This window comes from Lonchura striata, unplaced genomic scaffold (genome assembly GCF_046129695.1).
Source record: "Lonchura striata isolate bLonStr1 unplaced genomic scaffold, bLonStr1.mat Scaffold_131, whole genome shotgun sequence".
Lineage (NCBI taxonomy): Eukaryota > Metazoa > Chordata > Aves > Passeriformes > Estrildidae > Lonchura > Lonchura striata.
Genome location: NW_027461092.1, coordinates 157,582 through 163,509, shown reverse-complemented (window position 1 = coordinate 163,509; position 5,928 = coordinate 157,582).

Below are 5,928 nucleotides of genomic sequence, written 5' to 3'. Positions count from 1 at the left end.
CGCTGGGCTGGGACCTGACTGCAAAGAATCCTTATATCGAAGGATGGACCCCACACCGAAGCTGTCCCCACCTTAAACTTGTGCTGCCCTGATAGACCCAAGGGAGCCCTACAAACTGACATCAGGAACCTGGACTGCTGAGTTTTCTTTCCCAGGGAAAATGGAAAAAGGCTGTGCCCACGGGCCCCTGGCCCTGACTGCAAAAAATCCTTATATTGAAGGATGGACCCCACACCAAAGTTGTCCCCACCTCAAACTTGTGCTGCCCTGATACACCCAAGGGAGCCCTACAAACTGACATCAGGAACCTGGACTGCTGAGTTTTCTTTCCCAGGGAAAATGGAAAAAGGTTGGGCCCAGGGGCCCCTGGTCCTGGGCTTGGGCCTGACTGCAAAGACTCCTTATATCGAAGGATGGACCCCACACCGAAGTTGTCCCCACCTCAAACTTGTGCTACCCTGATAGACCCAAGGGAGCCCTACAAACTGACATCAGGAACCTGGACTGCTGAGTTTTCTTTCCCAGGGAAAATGGAAAAAGGTTGTGCCCATGGGCCCCTGGCCCTGGGACCCTGGCCCTGACTGCAAAAAATTCTTATATCAAAGGATGGACCCCACACCGAAGTTGTCCCCACCTCAAACTTGTGCTACCCTGATAGACCCAAGGGAGCCCTACAAACTGACATCAGGAACCTGGACTGCTGAGTTTTCTTTCCCAGGGAAAATGGAAAAAGGATGTGCCCAGGGGCCCCTGGCCCTGGGCAGGGACCTCACTGCAAAAAATCCTTATATCGAAGGATGGACCCCACACCGAAGTTGTTGCAACCTCAAACTTGTGCTGCCCTGATAGACCCAAGGGAGCTCTACAAACTGACATCAGGAACCTGGACTGCTGAGTTTTCTTTCCCAGGGAAAATGGAAAAAGGATGTGCCCAGGGGCCCCTGGCCCTGGGCTGGGGCCTCACTGCATAGAATCCTTATATCGAAGGATGGAACCCACACCGAAGTTGTCCCCACCTCAAAATTGTGCTTGCCTGATAGACCCAAGGGAGCCCTACAAACTGACATCAGGAACCTGGACTGCTGAGTTTTCTTTCCCAGGGAAAATGGAAAAAGGATGTGCCCAGGGGCCCCTGGCCCTGACTGCAAAAAATCCTTATATTGAAGGATGGACCCCACACTGAAGTTGTCCCCACCTCAAACTTGTGCTGCCCTGATAGACCCAAGGCAGCCCTACAAACTGACATCAGGAACCTGGACTGCTGAGTTTTCTTTCCCAGGGAAAATGGAAAAAGGATGTGCCCAGGGGCCCCTGGCCCTGACTGCAAAGAATCCTTATATCGAAGGATGGACCCCACACCGAAGTTGTCCCCACCTCACACTTGTGCTGCCCTGATAGACCCAATGGAGCCCTAAAAAATGACATAAGGAACCTGGACTGCTGAGTTTTCTTTCCCAGGGAAAATGGCCAAAGGATGTCCCCGGGGACCCCCGGCCCTGACTGCAAAAAATCCTTATATCGAAGGATGGAGCCGACACCGAAGTTGTCCCCACCTCAAACTTGTGCTGCCCTGATAGACCCAAGGGAGCCCTACAAACTGACATCAGGAACCTGGACTGCTGAGTTTTCTTTCCCAGGGAAAATGGAAAAAGGATGTGCACAGGGGCCTCTGGCCCTGACTGCAAAAAATCCTTATATCGAAGGATGGAGCATACACTGAAGTAGTCCGCACATCAAACTTCTGCTACCCTGATAGACCCAAGGGAGCCCTACAAACTGACATCAGGAACCTGGACTGCTGAGTTTTCTTTCCCAGGGAAAATGGCCAAAGGATGTGCCCAGGGGCCCCTTGCCCTGACTGCAAAAAAGCCTTATATCGAAGGATGGACCCCACACCGAAGTTGTCCTCACCTCAAACTTGTGCTGCCCTGATAGACCCAAGGGAGCCCTACAAACTGACATCAGGAACCTGGACTGCTGAGTTTTCTTTCCCAGGGAAAAAGGAAAAAGGATGTGCCCAGGGGCCCCTGGCCCTGACTGCAAAAAATCCTTATATCGAAGGATGGACCCCACACCGAAGTTGTCCCCACCTCAAACTTGCGCTGCCCTGATAGACCCAAGGGAGCCCTACAAACTGACATCAGGAACCTGGACTGCTGAGTTTTCTTTCCCAGGGAAAATGGAAAAAGGATGTGCACAGGGGCCCCTGGCCCTGGGCTGGGACCTGACTGCAAAGAATCCTTATATCGAAGGATGGACCCCACACCGAAGTTGTCCCCACCTCAAACTTGTGCTGCCCTGATAGACCCAAGGGAGCCCTACAAACTGACATCAGGAACCTGGACTGCTGAGTTTTCTTTCCCAGGGAAAATGGAAAAAGGATGTGCCCAGGGGCCCCTGGCCCTGACTGCAAAAAATCTTTGTATCGAAGGATGCACCCCACACCGAAGTTGTCCCCAACTCAAACTTGTGCTGCCCTGATACACCCAAGGAAGCCCTACAAACTGACATCAGGAACCTGGACTGCTGAGTTTTCTTTCCCAGGGAAAATGGAGAAAGGATGTGACCAGGGGCCCCTGGCCCTGACTGCAAAAAATCCTTATATCGAAGGATGGACCCCACACCAAAGTTGTCCCCACCTCAAACTTGTGCTGCCCTGATAGACCCAAGGGAGCCCTACAAACTGACATCAGGAACCTGGACTGCTGAGTTTTCTTTCCCAGGGAAAATGGCCAAAGGATGTGCCCGGGGGCCCCTGGGCTGGAAAGGGGCCTCACTGCAAAAAATTCTTATATCGAAGGATGAAGCCTGCACCAAAGTTGTTGCAACCTCAAACTTGTGCTACCCTGATAGACCCAAGGGAGCCCTACAAACTGACATCAGGAACCTGGACTGCTGAGTTTGCTTTCCCAGGGAAAATGGAAAAAGGATGTGCCCAGGGGCCCCTGGTCCCGACTGCAAAAAATCCTTATATCGAAGGATGGACCCCACACCGAAGTTGTCCCCACCTCAAACTTTTGCTGCCCTGATAGACCCAAGGGAGCCCTACAAACTGACATCAGGAACCTGGACTGCTGAGTTTTCTTTCCCAGGGAAAATGGAAAAAGGATGTGCCCAGGGGCCCCTGGCCCTGGACAGGGACCTCACTGCAAAAAATCCTTATATCGAAGGATGGAGCCCACACCGAAGTTGTCCCCACCTCAAACTTGTGCTGCCCTGATACACCCAAGGGAGCTCTACAAACTGACATCAGGAACCTGGACTGCTGAGTTTTCTTTCCCAGGGAAAATGGAAAAAAGATGTGCCCAGCGGCCCCTGGCCCTGACTGCAAAGAATCCTTATATCGAAGGATGGACCCCACACCGAAGATGTCCCCACCTCAAACTTGTGCTGCCCTGATAGACCCAAGGGAGCCCTACAAACTGACATCAGGAACCTGGACTGCTGAGTTTTCTTTCCCAGGGAAAATGGAAAAAGGATGTGCCCTGGGGCCCCTGGCCCTGGGCTGGGCCTCACTGAAAAAAATCCTTATATCGAAGGATGGAGCCCACACCGAAGTTGTCCCCACCTCAAACTTGTGCTACCCTGATAGACGCAAGGGAGCCCTACAAACTGACATCAGGAACCTGGACTGCTGAGTTTTCTTTCCCAGGGAAAATGGAAAAAGGATGTGCCCAGCGGCCCCTGGCCCTGACTGTAAAAAATCCTTATATCGAAGGATGGACCCCACACCGAAGTTGTCCCCACCTCAAACTTGTGCTGCCCTGATAGACCCAAGGGAGCCCTACAAACTGACATCAGGAACCTGGACTGCTGAGTTTTCTTTCCCAGGGAAAATGGAAAAAGGATGTGCCCAGGGGCCCCTGGCCCTGACTGCAAAAAATCCTTATATCGAAGGATGGACCCCACACCGAAATTGTCCCCACCTCAAATCTGTGCTGCCCTGATAGACCCAAGGGAGCCCTACAAACTGACATCAGGAACCTGGACTGCTGAGTTTTCTTTCCCAGGGAAAATGGTCCAAGGATGTGCCCAGGGTCCCCCGGCCCTGGTCAGGGCTCTGACTGCAAAGAATCCTTGTATCGAAGGATGGACCCCACACCGAAGCTGTCCCCTTCTCAAACTTGTGCTGCCCTGATAGACCCAAGGGAGCCCTACAAACTGACATCAGGAACCTGGACTGCTGAATTTTCATTCCTAGGGAAAATGGAAAAAGGCTGTGCCCACGGGCCCCTGGCCCTGACTGCAAAAAATCCTTATATTGAAGGATGGACCCCACACCAAAATTGTCCCCACCTCAAACTTGTGCTGCCCTGATAGACCCAAGGGAGCCCTACAAACTGACATCAGGAACCTGGACTGCTGAGTTTTCTTTCCCAGGGAAAATGGAAAAAGGATGTGCCCAGGGGCCCCTGGTCCTCGGCTTGGGCCTGACTGCAAAGACTCCTTATATCGAAGGATGGACCCCACACCGAAGTTGTCCCCACCTCAAACATGTGCTGCCCTGATACACCCAAGGGAGCCCTACAAACTGACATCAGGAACCTGGACTGCTGAGTTTTCTTTCCCAGGGAAAATGGAAAAAGGATGTGCCCAGGGGCCCCTGGCCCTGACTGCAAAAAATTCTTATATCGAAGGATGGACCCCACACCGAAGTTGTCCCCACCTCAAACTTGTGCTACCCTGATAGACCCAAGGGAGCCCTACAAACTGACATCAGGAACCTGGACTGCTGAGTTTTCTGTCCCAGGGAAAATGGAAAAAGGATGTGCCCAGGGGCCCCTGGCGCTGGGCTGGGACCTGACTGCAAAGAATCCTTATATCGAAGGATGGACCCCACACCGAAGCTGTCCCCACCTTAAACTTGTGCTGCCCTGATAGACCCAAGGGAGCCCTACAAACTGACATCAGGAACCTGGACTGCTGAGTTTTCTTTCCCAGGGAAAATGGAAAAAGGCTGTGCCCACGGGCCCCTGGCCCTGACTGCAAAAAATCCTTATATTGAAGGATGGACCCCACACCAAAGTTGTCCCCACCTCAAACTTGTGCTGCCCTGATACACCCAAGGGAGCCCTACAAACTGACATCAGGAACCTGGACTGCTGAGTTTTCTTTCCCAGGGAAAATGGAAAAAGGTTGGGCCCAGGGGCCCCTGGTCCTGGGCTTGGGCCTGACTGCAAAGACTCCTTATATCGAAGGATGGACCCCACACCGAAGTTGTCCCCACCTCAAACATGTGCTGCCCTGATAGACCCAAGGGAGCCCTACAAACTGACATCAGGAACCTGGACTGCTGAGTTTTCTTTCCCAGGGAAAATGGAAAAAGGTTGTGCCCATGGGCCCCTGGCCCTGGGACCCTGGCCCTGACTGCAAAAAATTCTTATATCAAAGGATGGACCCCACACCGAAGTTGTCCCCACCTCAAACTTGTGCTACCCTGATAGACCCAAGGGAGCCCTACAAACTGACATCAGGAACCTGGACTGCTGAGTTTTCTTTCCCAGGGAAAATGGAAAAAGGATGTGCCCAGGGGCCCCTGGCCCTGGGCAGGGACCTCACTGCAAAAAATCCTTATATCGAAGGATGGACCCCACACCGAAGTTGTTGCAACCTCAAACTTGTGCTGCCCTGATAGACCCAAGGGAGCTCTACAAACTGACATCAGGAACCTGGACTGCTGAGTTTTCTTTCCCAGGGAAAATGGAAAAAGGATGTGCCCAGGGGCCCCTGGCCCTGGGCTGGGGCCTCACTGCATAGAATCCTTATATCGAAGGATGGAACCCACACCGAAGTTGTCCCCACCTCAAAATTGTGCTTGCCTGATAGACCCAAGGGAGCCCTACAAACTGACATCAGGAACCTGGACTGCTGAGTTTTCTTTCCCAGGGAAAATGGAAAAAGGATGTGCCCAGGGGCCCCTGGCCCTGA